This window comes from Pseudophryne corroboree, chromosome 4 (assembly GCF_028390025.1).
Source record: "Pseudophryne corroboree isolate aPseCor3 chromosome 4, aPseCor3.hap2, whole genome shotgun sequence".
NCBI lineage: Eukaryota > Metazoa > Chordata > Amphibia > Anura > Myobatrachidae > Pseudophryne > Pseudophryne corroboree.
The window spans coordinates 30,564,170-30,577,976 of NC_086447.1; the positions used below are offsets into that span (position 1 = coordinate 30,564,170).

Here is a 13,807-nt window from a genome sequence, read left to right on the forward strand (position 1 = left end):
GTTGTTGCTTAGGATATGCACAGATGACAAGGTCCATAGAAAATTTTAAAATCTTTGTAGAAATCATGATTCCTTCTTAGCAGATGACTTTTGATTCCACCACTGCATGATTAAAGATTTGTAAACACATTTTACAAAGTTCACTGAGTTGCCATATGCAAGTACATCAAAGGTCTTTTCTTTTCTCAGTTTTGATACCACTGTATATCAGTTCAATGGTGCATAAAAACCTTAAGTATGGATGAGCCTAAATCTTGAATTGTGAATGTCATGCAATTTGCCAATTTTGTTTGAATATCTACCACCAATGGTGCTACAGCGCAGGCTATAAAAATCTTTCAAACAGTTGTTGTGATTTCCATATTGGCCACTATATGCATTGGAAAAGTGCTCAAGCATTGGTGGTATAGTGGTGAGCATAGCTGCCTTCCAAGCAGTTGACCCGGGTTCGATTCCCAGCCAATGCATCCTTTTCCTTATGTGCTGTTTTCGCACTTATAGTTGTTGCTTAGGATATGCACAGATGACAAGGTCCATAGAAAATTTTAAAATCTTTGTAGAAATCATGATTCCTTCTTAGCAGATGACTTTTGATTCCACCACTGCATGATTAAAGATTTGTAAACACATTTTACAAAGTTCACTGAGTTGCCATATGCAAGTACATCAAAGGTCTTTTCTTTTCTCAGTTTTGATACCACTGTATATCAGTTCAATGGTGCATAAAAACCTTAAGTATGGATGAGCCTAAATCTTGAATTGTGAATGTCATGCAATTTGCCAATTTTGTTTGAATATCCACCACCAATGGTGCTACAGCGCAGGCTATAAAAATCTTTTAAACAGTTGTTGTGATTTCCATATTGGCCACTATATGCATTGGAAAAGTGCTCAAGCATTGGTGGTATAGTGGTGAGCATAGCTGCCTTCCAAGCAGTTGATCTGGGTTTGATTCTCGGCCAATGCATCCTTTTCCTTATGTGCTGTTTTTGCACTTATAGTTGTTGCTTAAGATATGCTCAGATGACAAGGTCCATAGAAAATGTTAAAATCTTTGTAGAAATCATGATTCCTTCTTAGCAGATGACTTTTGATTCCACCACTGCATGATTAAAGATTTGTAAACACATTTTACAAAGTTCACTGAGGTGCCATATGCAAGTACATCAAAGGTCTTTTCTTTTCTCAGTTTTGATACCACTGTATATCAGTTCAATGGTGCATAAAAACCTTAAGTATGAATGAGCCTAAATCTTGAATTGTGAATGTCATGCAATTTGCCAATTTTGTTTGAATATCTACCACCAATGGTGCTACAGCGCAGGCTATAAAAATCTTTTAAACAGTTGTTGTGATTTCCATATTGGCCACTATATGCATTTGAAAAGTGTTCAAGCATTGGTGGTATAGTGGTGAGCATAGCTTCCTTCCAAGCAGTTGACCCGGGTTCGATTTCCAGCCAATGCATCCTTTTCCTTATGTGCTGTTTTCGCACTTATAGTTGTTGCTTAGGATATGCACAGATGACAAGGTCCATAGAAAATTTTAAAATCTTTGTAGAAATCATGATTCCTTCTTAGCAGATGACTTTTGATTCCACCACTGCATGATTAAAGATTTGTAAACACATTTTACAATGTTCACTGAGTTGCCATATGCAAGTACATCAAAGGTCTTTTCTTTTCTCAGTTTTGATACCACTGTATATCAGTTCAATGGTGCATAAAAACCTTAAGTATGGATGAGCCTAAATCTTGAATTGTGAATGTCATGCAATTTGCCAATTTTGTTTGAATATCCACCACCAATGGTGCTACAGCGCAGGCTATAAAAATCTTTTAAACAGTTGTTGTGATTTCCATATTGGCCACTATATGCATTGGAAAAGTGCTCAAGCATTGGTGGTATAGTGGTGAGCATAGCTGCCTTCCAAGCAGTTGATCTGGGTTTGATTCTCGGCCAATGCATCCTTTTCCTTATGTGCTGTTTTTGCACTTATAGTTGTTGCTTAAGAAATGCTCAGATGACAAGGTCCATAGAAAATGTTAAAATCTTTGTAGAAATCATGATTCCTTCTTAGCAGATGACTTTTGATTCCACCACTGCATGATTAAAGATTTGTAAACACATTTTACAAAGTTCACTGAGGTGCCATATGCAAGTACATCAAAGGTCTTTTCTTTTCTCAGTTTTGATACCACTGTATATCAGTTCAATGGTGCATAAAAACCTTAAGTATGAATGAGCCTAAATCTTGAATTGTGAATGTCATGCAATTTGCCAATTTTGTTTGAATATCTACCACCAATGGTGCTACAGCGCAGGCTATAAAAATCTTTTAAACAGTTGTTGTGATTTCCATATTGGCCACTATATGCATTTGAAAAGTGTTCAAGCATTGGTGGTATAGTGGTGAGCATAGCTTCCTTCCAAGCAGTTGACCCGGGTTCGATTCCCAGCCAATGCATCCTTTTCCTTATGTGCTGTTTTCGCACTTATAGTTGTTGCTTAGGATATGCACAGATGACAAGGTCCATAGAAAATTTTAAAATCTTTGTAGAAATCATGATTCCTTCTTAGCAGATGACTTTTGATTCCACCACTGCATGATTAAAGGTTTGTAAACACATTTTACAAAGTTCACTGAGTTGCCATATGCAAGTACATCAAAGGTCTTTTCTTTTCTCAGTTTTGATACCACTGTATATCAGTTCAATGGTGCATAAAAACCTTAAGTATGGATGAGCCTAAATCTTGAATTGTGAATGTCATGCAATTTGCCAATTTTGTTTGAATATCTACCACCAATGGTGCTACAGCGCAGGCTATAAAAATCTTTCAAACAGTTGTTGTGATTTCCATATTGGCCACTATATGCATTGGAAAAGTGCTCAAGCATTGGTGGTATAGTGGTGAGCATAGCTGCCTTCCAAGCAGTTGATCTGGGTTTGATTCTCGGCCAATGCATCCTTTTCCTTATGTGCTGTTTTTGCACTTATAGTTGTTGCTTAAGATATGCTCAGATGACAAGGTCCATAGAAAATGTTAAAATCTTTGTAGAAATCATGATTCCTTCTTAGCAGATGACTTTTGATTCCACCACTGCATGATTAAAGATTTGTAAACACATTTTACAAAGTTCACTGAGTTGCCATATGCAAGTACATCAAAGGTCTTTTCTTTTCTCAGTTTTGATACCACTGTATATCAGTTCAATGGTGCATAAAAACCTTAAGTATGGATGAGCCTAAATCTTGAATTGTGAATGTCATGCAATTTGCCAATTTTGTTTGAATATCCACCACCAATGGTGCTACAGCGCAGGCTATAAAAATCTTTCAAACAGTTGTTGTGATTTCCATATTGGCCACTATATGCATTGGAAAAGTGCTCAAGCATTGGTGGTATAGTGGTGAGCATAGCTGCCTTCCAAGCAGTTGACCCGGGTTTGATTCCCAGCCAATGCATCCTTTTCCTTATGTGCTGTTTTCGCACTTATAGTTGTTGCTTAGGATATGCACAGATGACAAGGTCCATAGAAAATTTTAAAATCTTTGTAGAAATCATGATTCCTTCTTAGCAGATGACTTTTGATTCCACCACTGCATGATTAAAGATTTGTAAACACATTTTACAAAGTTCACTGAGTTGCCATATGCAAGTACATCAAAGGTCTTTTCTTTTCTCAGTTTTGATACCACTGTATATCAGTTCAATGGTGCATAAAAACCTTAAGTATGGATGAGCCTAAATCTTGAATTGTGAATGTCATGCAATTTGCCAATTTTGTTTGAATATCCACCACCAATGGTGCTACAGCGCAGGCTATAAAAATCTTTTAAACAGTTGTTGTGATTTCCATATTGGCCACTATATGCATTGGAAAAGTGCTCAAGCATTGGTGGTATAGTGGTGAGCATAGCTGCCTTCCAAGCAGTTGATCTGGGTTTGATTCTCGGCCAATGCATCCTTTTCCTTATGTGCTGTTTTTGCACTTATAGTTGTTGTTTAAGATATGCTCAGATGACAAGGTCCATAGAAAATGTTAAAATCTTTGTAGAAATCATGATTCCTTCTTAGCAGATGACTTTTGATTCCACCACTGCATGATTAAAGATTTGTAAACACATTTTACAAAGTTCACTGAGGTGCCATATGCAAGTACATCAAAGGTCTTTTCTTTTCTCAGTTTTGATACCACTGTATATCAGTTCAATGGTGCATAAAAACCTTAAGTATGAATGAGCCTAAATCTTGAATTGTGAATGTCATGCAATTTGCCAATTTTGTTTGAATATCTACCACCAATGGTGCTACAGCGCAGGCTATAAAAATCTTTTAAACAGTTGTTGTGATTTCCATATTGGCCACTATATGCATTTGAAAAGTGTTCAAGCATTGGTGGTATATTGGTGAGCATAGCTTCCTTCCAAGCAGTTGACCCGGGTTCGATTCCCAGCCAATGCATCCTTTTCCTTATGTGCTGTTTTCGCACTTATAGTTGTTGCTTAGGATATGCACAGATGACAAGGTCCATAGAAAATTTTAAAATCTTTGTAGAAATCATGATTCCTTCTTAGCAGATGACTTTTGATTCCACCACTGCATGATTAAAGATTTGTAAACACATTTTACAAAGTTCACTGAGGTGCCATATGCAAGTACATCAAAGGTCTTTTCTTTTCTCAGTTTTGATACCACTGTATATCAGTTCAATGGTGCATAAAAACCTTAAGTATGGATGAGCCTAAATCTTGAATTGTGAATGTCATGCAATTTGCCAATTTTGTTTGAATATCTACCACCAATGGTGCTACAGCGCAGGCTATAAAAATCTTTCAAACAGTTGTTGTGATTTCCATATTGGCCACTATATGCATTGGAAAAGTGCTCAAGCATTGGTGGTATAGTGGTGAGCATAGCTGCCTTCCAAGCAGTTGACCTGGGTTCTATTCCCGGCCAATGCATCCTTTTCCTTATGTGCTGTTTTCGCACTTATAGTTGTTGCTTAAGATATGCTCAGATGACAAGGTCCACAGAAAATGTTAAAATCTTTGTAGAAATCATGATTCCTTCTTAGCAGATGACTTTTGATTCTACCACTGCCTGATTAAAGATATGTAAATACATTTTACAAAGTTCACTGAGGTGCCATATGCAAGTAAATCGAAGGTCTTTTCTATTCTCAGTTTTTATGCCACTGTTAATCAGTTCAATGGTGCATAAAAACCTTAAGTATGGATGAGCCTAATTCTTGAATTGTGAATGTCATGCAATTTTCCAATTTTGTTTGAATATCTTCCACGAATGGTGCTACAGCGCAGGCTATAAATATCTTTCAAACAGTTGTTGTGATTTCCATATTGGCCACTATATGCATTTGAAAAGTACTCAAGCATTGGTGGTATAGTGGTGAGCATAGCTGCCTTCCAAGCAGTTGACCCGGGTTCGATTCCCGGCCAATGCATCCTTTTCCTTATGTGCTGTTTTCGCACTTATAGTTGTTGCTTAAGATATGCTCAGATGACAAGGTCCATAGAAAATTTTAAAATCTTTGTAGAAATCATGATTCCTTCTTAGCAGATGACTTTTGATTCCACCATTGCCTGATTAAAGATTTGTAAATACATTTTACAAAGTTCACTGAGGTGACATATGCAAGTAAATCGAAGGTCTTTTCTTTTCTCAGTTTTGATACCACTGTATATCAGTTCAATGGTGCATAAAAACCTTAAGTATGGATGAGCCTAAATCTTGAATTGTGAATGTCATGCAATTTGCCAATTTTGTTTGAATATCTTCCACGAATGGTGCTACAGCGCAGGCTATAAATATCTTTCAAACAGTTTTTGTGATTTCCATATTGGCCACTATATGCATTGAAAAATGCTCAAGCATTGGTGGTATAGTGGTGAGCATAGCTGCCTTCCAAGCAATTGACCCGGGTTTGATTCCCGGCCAATGCATCCTTTTCCTTATGTGCTGTTTTCGCACTTATAGTTGTTGCTTAAGATATGCTCAGATGACAAGGTCCACAGAAAATGTTAAAATCTTTGTAGAAATCATGATTCCTTCTTAGCAGATGACTTTTGATTCTACCACTGCCTGATTAAAGATATGTAAATACATTTTACAAAGTTCACTGAGGTGCCATATGCAAGTAAATCGAAGGTCTTTTCTATTCTCAGTTTTTATGCCACTGTTAATCAGTTCAATGGTGCATAAAAACCTTAAGTATGGATGAGCCTAATTCTTGAATTGTGAATGTCATGCAATTTTCCAATTTTGTTTGAATATCTTCCACGAATGGTGCTACAGCGCAGGCTATAAATATCTTTCAAACAGTTGTTGTGATTTCCATATTGGCCACTATATGCATTGGAAAAGCGCTCAAGCATTGGTGGTATAGTGGTGAGCATAGCTGCCTTCCAAGCAGTTGACCTGGGTTTGATTCTCGGCCAATGCATCCTTTTCCTTATGTGCTGTTTTTGCACTTATAGTTGTTGCTTAAGATATGCTCAGATGACAAGGTCCATAGAAAATGTTAAAATCTTTGTAGAAATCATGATTCCTTCTTAGCAGATGGCTTTTGATTCCACCACTGCATGATTAAAGATTTGTAAACACATTTTACAAAGTTCACTGAGTTGCCATATGCAAGTACATCAAAGGTATTTTCTTTTCTCAGTTTTGATACCACTGTATATCAGTTCAATGGTGCATAAAAACCTTAAGTATGGATGAGCCTAAATCTTGAATTGTGAATGTCATGCAATTTGCCAATTTTGTTTGAATATCCACCACCAATGGTGCTACAGCGCAGGCTATAAAAATCTTTCAAACAGTTGTTGTGATTTCCATATTGGCCACTATATGCATTGGAAAAGTGCTCAAGCATTGGTGGTATAGTGGTGAGCATAGCTGCCTTCCAAGCAGTTGACCCAGGTTCGATTCCCAGCCAAAGCATCCTTTTCCTTATGTGCTGTTTTCGCACTTATAGTTGTTGCTTAAGATATGCTCAGATGACAAGGTCCACAGAAAATCTTAAAATCTTTGTAGAAATCATGATTCCTTCTTAGCAGATGACTTTTGATTCTACCACTGCCTGATTAAAGATATGTAAACACATTTTACAAAGTTCACTGAGGTGCCATATGCAAGTAAATCGAAGGTCTTTTCTATTCTCAGTTTTTATGCCACTGTTAATCAGTTCAATGGTGCATAAAAACCTTAAGTATGGATGAGCCTAATTCTTGAATTGTGAATGTCATGCAATTTTCCAATTTTGTTTGAATATCTTCCACGAATGGTGCTACAGCGCAGGCTATAAATATCTTTCAAACAGTTGTTGTGATTTCCATATTGGCCACTATATGCATTTGAAAAGTACTCAAGCATTGGTGGTATAGTGGTGAGCATAGCTGCCTTCCAAGCAGTTGACCCGGGTTCGATTCTCGGCCAATGCATCCTTTTCTTTATGTGCTGTTTTCGCACTTATAGTTGTTGCTTAAGATATGCTCAGATGACAAGGTCCATAGAAAATTTTAAAATCTTTGTAGAAATCATGATTCCTTCTTAGCAGATGACTTTTGATTCTACCACTGCCTGATTAAAGATATGTAAATACATTTTACAAAGTTCACTGAGGTGCCATATGCAAGTAAATCGAAGGTCTTTTCTATTCTCAGTTTTTATGCCACTGTTAATCAGTTCAATGGTGCATAAAAACCTTAAGTATGGATGAGCCTAATTCTTGAATTGTGAATGTCATGCAATTTTCCAATTTTGTTTGAATATCTTCCACGAATGGTGCTACAGCGCAGGCTATAAATATCTTTCAAACAGTTGTTGTGATTTCCATATTGGCCACTATATGCATTTGAAAAGTACTCAAGCATTGGTGGTATAGTGGTGAGCATAGCTGCCTTCCAAGCAGTTGACCCGGGTTCGATTCCCGGCCAATGCATCCTTTTCCTTATGTGCTGTTTTCGCACTTATAGTTGTTGCTTAAGATATGCTCAGATGACAAGATCCATAGAAAATTTTAAAATCTTTGTAGAAATCATGATTCCTTCTTAGCAGATGACTTTTGATTCCACCATTGCCTGATTAAAGATTTGTAAATACATTTTACAAAGTTCACTGAGGTGCCATATGCAAGTAAATCGAAGGTCTTTTCTTTTCTCAGTTTTGATACCACTGTATATCAGTTCAATGGTGCATAAAAACCTTAAGTATGGATGAGCCTAAATCTTGAATTGTGAATGTCATGCAATTTGCCAATTTTGTTTGAATATCTTCCACGAATGGTGCTACAGCGCAGGCTATAAATATCTTTCAAACAGTTTTTGTGATTTCCATATTGGCCACTATATGCATTGAAAAATGCTCAAGCATTGGTGGTATAGTGGTGAGCATAGCTGCCTTCCAAGCAATTGACCCGGGTTTGATTCCCGGCCAATGCATCCTTTTCCTTATGTGCTGTTTTCGCACTTATAGTTGTTGCTTAAGATATGCTCAGATGACAAGGTCCACAGAAAATGTTAAAATCTTTGTAGAAATCATGATTCCTTCTTAGCAGATGACTTTTGATTCTACCACTGCCTGATTAAAGATATGTAAATACATTTTACAAAGTTCACTGAGGTGCCATATGCAAGTAAATCGAAGGTCTTTTCTATTCTCAGTTTTTATGCCACTGTTAATCAGTTCAATGGTGCATAAAAACCTTAAGTATGGATGAGCCTAATTCTTGAATTGTGAATGTCATGCAATTTTCCAATTTTGTTTGAATATCTTCCACGAATGGTGCTACAGCGCAGGCTATAAATATCTTTCAAACAGTTGTTGTGATTTCCATATTGGCCACTATATGCATTGGAAAAGCGCTCAAGCATTGGTGGTATAGTGGTGAGCATAGCTGCCTTCCAAGCAGTTGACCTGGGTTTGATTCTCGGCCAATGCATCCTTTTCCTTATGTGCTGTTTTTGCACTTATAGTTGTTGCTTAAGATATGCTCAGATGACAAGGTCCATAGAAAATGTTAAAATCTTTGTAGAAATCATGATTCCTTCTTAGCAGATGGCTTTTGATTCCACCACTGCATGATTAAAGATTTGTAAACACATTTTACAAAGTTCACTGAGTTGCCATATGCAAGTACATCAAAGGTATTTTCTTTTCTCAGTTTTGATACCACTGTATATCAGTTCAATGGTGCATAAAAACCTTAAGTATGGATGAGCCTAAATCTTGAATTGTGAATGTCATGCAATTTGCCAATTTTGTTTGAATATCCACCACCAATGGTGCTACAGCGCAGGCTATAAAAATCTTTCAAACAGTTGTTGTGATTTCCATATTGGCCACTATATGCATTGGAAAAGTGCTCAAGCATTGGTGGTATAGTGGTGAGCATAGCTGCCTTCCAAGCAGTTGACCCAGGTTCGATTCCCAGCCAAAGCATCCTTTTCCTTATGTGCTGTTTTCGCACTTATAGTTGTTGCTTAAGATATGCTCAGATGACAAGGTCCACAGAAAATCTTAAAATCTTTGTAGAAATCATGATTCCTTCTTAGCAGATGACTTTTGATTCTACCACTGCCTGATTAAAGATATGTAAACACATTTTACAAAGTTCACTGAGGTGCCATATGCAAGTAAATCGAAGGTCTTTTCTATTCTCAGTTTTTATGCCACTGTTAATCAGTTCAATGGTGCATAAAAACCTTAAGTATGGATGAGCCTAATTCTTGAATTGTGAATGTCATGCAATTTTCCAATTTTGTTTGAATATCTTCCACGAATGGTGCTACAGCGCAGGCTATAAATATCTTTCAAACAGTTGTTGTGATTTCCATATTGGCCACTATATGCATTTGAAAAGTACTCAAGCATTGGTGGTATAGTGGTGAGCATAGCTGCCTTCCAAGCAGTTGACCCGGGTTCGATTCTCGGCCAATGCATCCTTTTCCTTATGTGCTGTTTTCGCACTTATAGTTGTTGCTTAAGATATGCTCAGATGACAAGGTCCATAGAAAATTTTAAAATCTTTGTAGAAATCATGATTCCTTCTTAGCAGATGACTTTTGATTCCACCATTGCCTGATTAAAGATTTGTAAATACATTTTACAAAGTTCACTGAGGTGCCATATGCAAGTAAATCGAAGGTCTTTTCTTTTCTCAGTTTTGATACCACTGTATATCAGTTCAATGGTGCATAAAAACCTTAAGTATGGATGAGCCTAAATCTTGAATTGTGAATGTCATGCAATTTGCCAATTTTGTTTGAATATCTTCCACGAATGGTGCTACAGCGCAGGCTATAAATATCTTTCAAACAGTTTTTGTGATTTCCATATTGGCCACTATATGCATTGAAAAAACGCTCAAGCATTGGTGGTATAGTGGTGAGCATAGCTGCCTTCCAAGCAATTGACCTGGGTTTGATACCCGGCCAATGCATCCTTTTCCTTATGTGCTGTTTTCGCACTTATAGTTGTTGCTTAAGATATGCTCAGATGACAAGGTCCACAGAAAATGTTAAAATCTTTGTAGAAATCATGATTCCTTCTTAGCAGATGACTTTTGATTCTACCACTGCCTGATTAAAGATATGTAAATACATTTTACAAAGTTCACTGAGGTGCCATATGCAAGTAAATCGAAGGTCTTTTCTATTCTCAGTTTTTATGCCACTGTTAATCAGTTCAATGGTGCATAAAAACCTTAAGTATGGATGAGCCTAATTCTTGAATTGTGAATGTCATGCAATTTTCCAATTTTGTTTGAATATCTTCCACGAATGGTGCTACAGCGCAGGCTATAAATATCTTTCAAACAGTTGTTGTGATTTCCATATTGGCCACTATATGCATTTGAAAAGTACTCAAGCATTGGTGGTATAGTGGTGAGCATAGCTGCCTTCCAAGCAGTTGACCCGGGTTCGATTCCCGGCCAATGCATCCTTTTCCTTATGTGCTGTTTTCGCACTTATAGTTGTTGCTTAAGATATGCTCAGATGACAAGGTCCATAGAAAATTTTAAAATCTTTGTAGAAATCATGATTCCTTCTTAGCAGATGACTTTTGATTCCACCACTGCCTGATTAAAGATTTGTAAATACATTTTACAAAGTTCACTGAGGTGCCATATGCAAGTAAATCGAAGGTCTTTTCTTTTCTCAGTTTTGATACCACTGTATATCAGTTCAATGGTGCATAAAAACCTTAAGTATGGATGAGCCTAAATCTTGAATTGTGAATGTCATGCAATTTGCCAATTTTGTTTGAATATCTTCCACCAATGGTGCTACAGTGCAGGCTATAAATATCTTTCAAACAGTTGTTGTGATTTCCATATTGGCCACTATATGCATTGGAAAAGCGCTCAAGCATTGGTGGTATAGTGGTGAGCATAGCTGCCTTCCAAGCAGTTGACCTGGGTTTGATTCTCGGCCAATGCATCCTTTTCCTTATGTGCTGTTTTTGCACTTATAGTTGTTGCTTAAGATATGCTCAGATGACAAGGTCCATAGAAAATTTTAAAATCTTTGTAGAAATCATGATTCCTTCTTAGCAGATGACTTTTGATTCCACCACTGCATGATTAAAGATTTGTAAACACATTTTACAAAGTTCACTGAGTTGCCATATGCAAGTACATCAAAGGTCTTTTCTTTTCTCAGTTTTGATACCACTGTATATCAGTTCAATGGTGCATAAAAACCTTAAGTATGGATGAGCCTAAATCTTGAATTGGGAATGTCATGCAATTTGCCAATTTTGTTTGAATATCCACCACCAATGGTGCTACAGCGCAGGCTATAAAAATCTTTCAAACAGTTGTTGTGATTTCCATATTGGCCACTATATGCATTGGAAAAGTGCTCAAGCATTGGTGGTATAGTGGTGAGCATAGCTGCCTTCCAAGCAGTTGACCCGGGTTCGATTCCCAGCCAAAGCATCCTTTTCCTTATGTGCTGTTTTCGCACTTATAGTTGTTGCTTAAGATATGCTCAGATGACAAGGTCCACAGAAAATCTTAAAATCTTTGTAGAAATCATGATTCCTTCTTAGCAGATGACTTTTGATTCTACCACTGCCTGATTAAAGATATGTAAACACATTTTACAAAGTTCACTGAGGTGCCATATGCAAGTACATCAAAGATCTTTTCTTTTCTCAGTTTTGATACCACTGTATATCAGTTCAATGGTGCATAAAAACCTTAAGTATGGATGAGCCTAAATCTTGAATTGTGAATGTCATGCAATTTGCCAATTTTGTTTGAATATCTTCCACCAATGGTGCTACAGCGCAGGCTATAAATATCTTTCAAACAGTTGTTGTGATTTCCATATTGGCCACTATATGCATTGGAAAAGCGCTCAAGCATTGTTGGTATAGTGGTGAGCATAGCTGCCTTCCAAGCAGTTGACCCGGGTTTGATTCTCGGCCAATGCATCCTTTTCCTTATGTGCTGTTTTTGCACTTAAAGTTGTTGCTTAAGATATGCTCAGATGACAAGGTCCATAGAAAATGTTAAAATCTTTGTAGAAATCATGATTCCTTCTTAGCAGATGACTTTTGATTCCACCACTGCATGATTAAAGATTTGTAAACACATTTTACAAAGTTCACTGAGGTGCCATATGCAAGTACATCAAAGGTCTTTTCTTTTCTCAGTTTTGATACCACTGTATATCAGTTCAATGGTGCATAAAAACCTTAAGTATGAATGAGCCTAAATCTTGAATTGTGAATGTCATGCAATTTGCCAATTTTGTTTGAATATCTACCACCAATGGTGCTACAGCGCAGGCTATAAAAATCTTTTAAACAGTTGTTGTGCTTTCCATATTGGCCACTATATGCATTTGAAAAGTGTTCAAGCATTGGTGGTATAGTGGTGAGCATAGCTGCCTTCCAAGCAGTTGACCTGGGTTCGATTCCCGGCCAATGCATCCTTTTCCTTATGTGCTGTTTTCACACTTATAGTTGTTGCTTAAGATATGCTCAGATGACAAGGTCCATAGAAAATGTTAAAATCTTTGTAGAAATCATGATTCCTTCTTAGCAGATGACTTTTGATTCCACCACTGCATGATTAAAGATTTGTAAACACATTTTACAAAGTTCACTGAGTTGCCATATGCAAGTACATCAAAGGTCTTTTCTTTTCTCAGTTTTGATACCACTGTATATCAGTTCAATGGTGCATAAAAACCTTAAGTATGGATGAGCCTAAATCTTGAATTGTGAATGTCATGCAATTTGCCAATTTTGTTTGAATATCTACCACCAATGGTGCTACAGCGCAGGCTATAAAAATCTTTCAAACAGTTGTTGTGATTTCCATATTGGCCACTATATGCATTTGAAAAGTGCTCAAGCATTGGTGGTATAGTGGTGAGCATAGTTGCCTTCCAAGCAGTTGACCCGGGTTCGATTCCCGGCCAATGCATCCTTTTCCTTATGTGCTGTTTTCGCACTTATAGTTGTTGCTTAAGATATGCTCAGATGACAAGGTCCATAGAAAATGTTAAAATCTTTGTAGAAATCATGATTCCTTCTTAGCAGATGACTTTTCATTCCACCACTGCATGATTAAAGATTTGTAAACACATTTTACAAAGTTCACTGAGTTGCCATATGCAAGTACATCAAAGGTCTTTTCTTTTCTCAGTTTTGATACCACTGTATATCAGTTCAATGGTGCATAAAAACCTTAAGTATGGATGAGCCTAAATCTTGAATTGTGAATGTCATGCAATTTGCCAATTTTGTTTGAATATCTTCCACCAAT

General features: G+C 37.0%; 8 non-coding genes across 8 annotated transcripts; all 8 read left to right on the forward strand.

Annotated features, from left to right (window-relative positions):
* The first annotated feature begins 395 nt into the window (after positions 1-395).
* TRNAG-UCC (transfer RNA glycine (anticodon UCC)) lies at positions 396-467 on the forward strand. The gene has a single exon. It is a non-coding gene; the product is annotated as a tRNA-Gly (tRNA).
* A 4,928-nt stretch (positions 468-5,395) lies between these two features.
* TRNAG-UCC (transfer RNA glycine (anticodon UCC)) lies at positions 5,396-5,467 on the forward strand. The gene has a single exon. It is a non-coding gene; the product is annotated as a tRNA-Gly (tRNA).
* Positions 5,468-7,394: 1,927 nt separating this feature from the next.
* TRNAG-UCC (transfer RNA glycine (anticodon UCC)) lies at positions 7,395-7,466 on the forward strand. Its single transcript has one exon. It is a non-coding gene; the product is annotated as a tRNA-Gly (tRNA).
* Positions 7,467-7,894: 428 nt separating this feature from the next.
* TRNAG-UCC (transfer RNA glycine (anticodon UCC)) lies at positions 7,895-7,966 on the forward strand. Its single transcript has one exon. It is a non-coding gene; the product is annotated as a tRNA-Gly (tRNA).
* A 1,927-nt stretch (positions 7,967-9,893) lies between these two features.
* TRNAG-UCC (transfer RNA glycine (anticodon UCC)) lies at positions 9,894-9,965 on the forward strand. The gene has a single exon. It is a non-coding gene; the product is annotated as a tRNA-Gly (tRNA).
* Positions 9,966-10,893: 928 nt separating this feature from the next.
* Positions 10,894-10,965, forward strand: TRNAG-UCC (transfer RNA glycine (anticodon UCC)). Its single transcript has one exon. It is a non-coding gene; the product is annotated as a tRNA-Gly (tRNA).
* A 1,928-nt stretch (positions 10,966-12,893) lies between these two features.
* On the forward strand, positions 12,894-12,965 carry TRNAG-UCC (transfer RNA glycine (anticodon UCC)). The gene has a single exon. It is a non-coding gene; the product is annotated as a tRNA-Gly (tRNA).
* Positions 12,966-13,393: 428 nt separating this feature from the next.
* TRNAG-UCC (transfer RNA glycine (anticodon UCC)) lies at positions 13,394-13,465 on the forward strand. Its single transcript has one exon. It is a non-coding gene; the product is annotated as a tRNA-Gly (tRNA).
* The last annotated feature ends 342 nt before the right edge of the window (positions 13,466-13,807 follow it).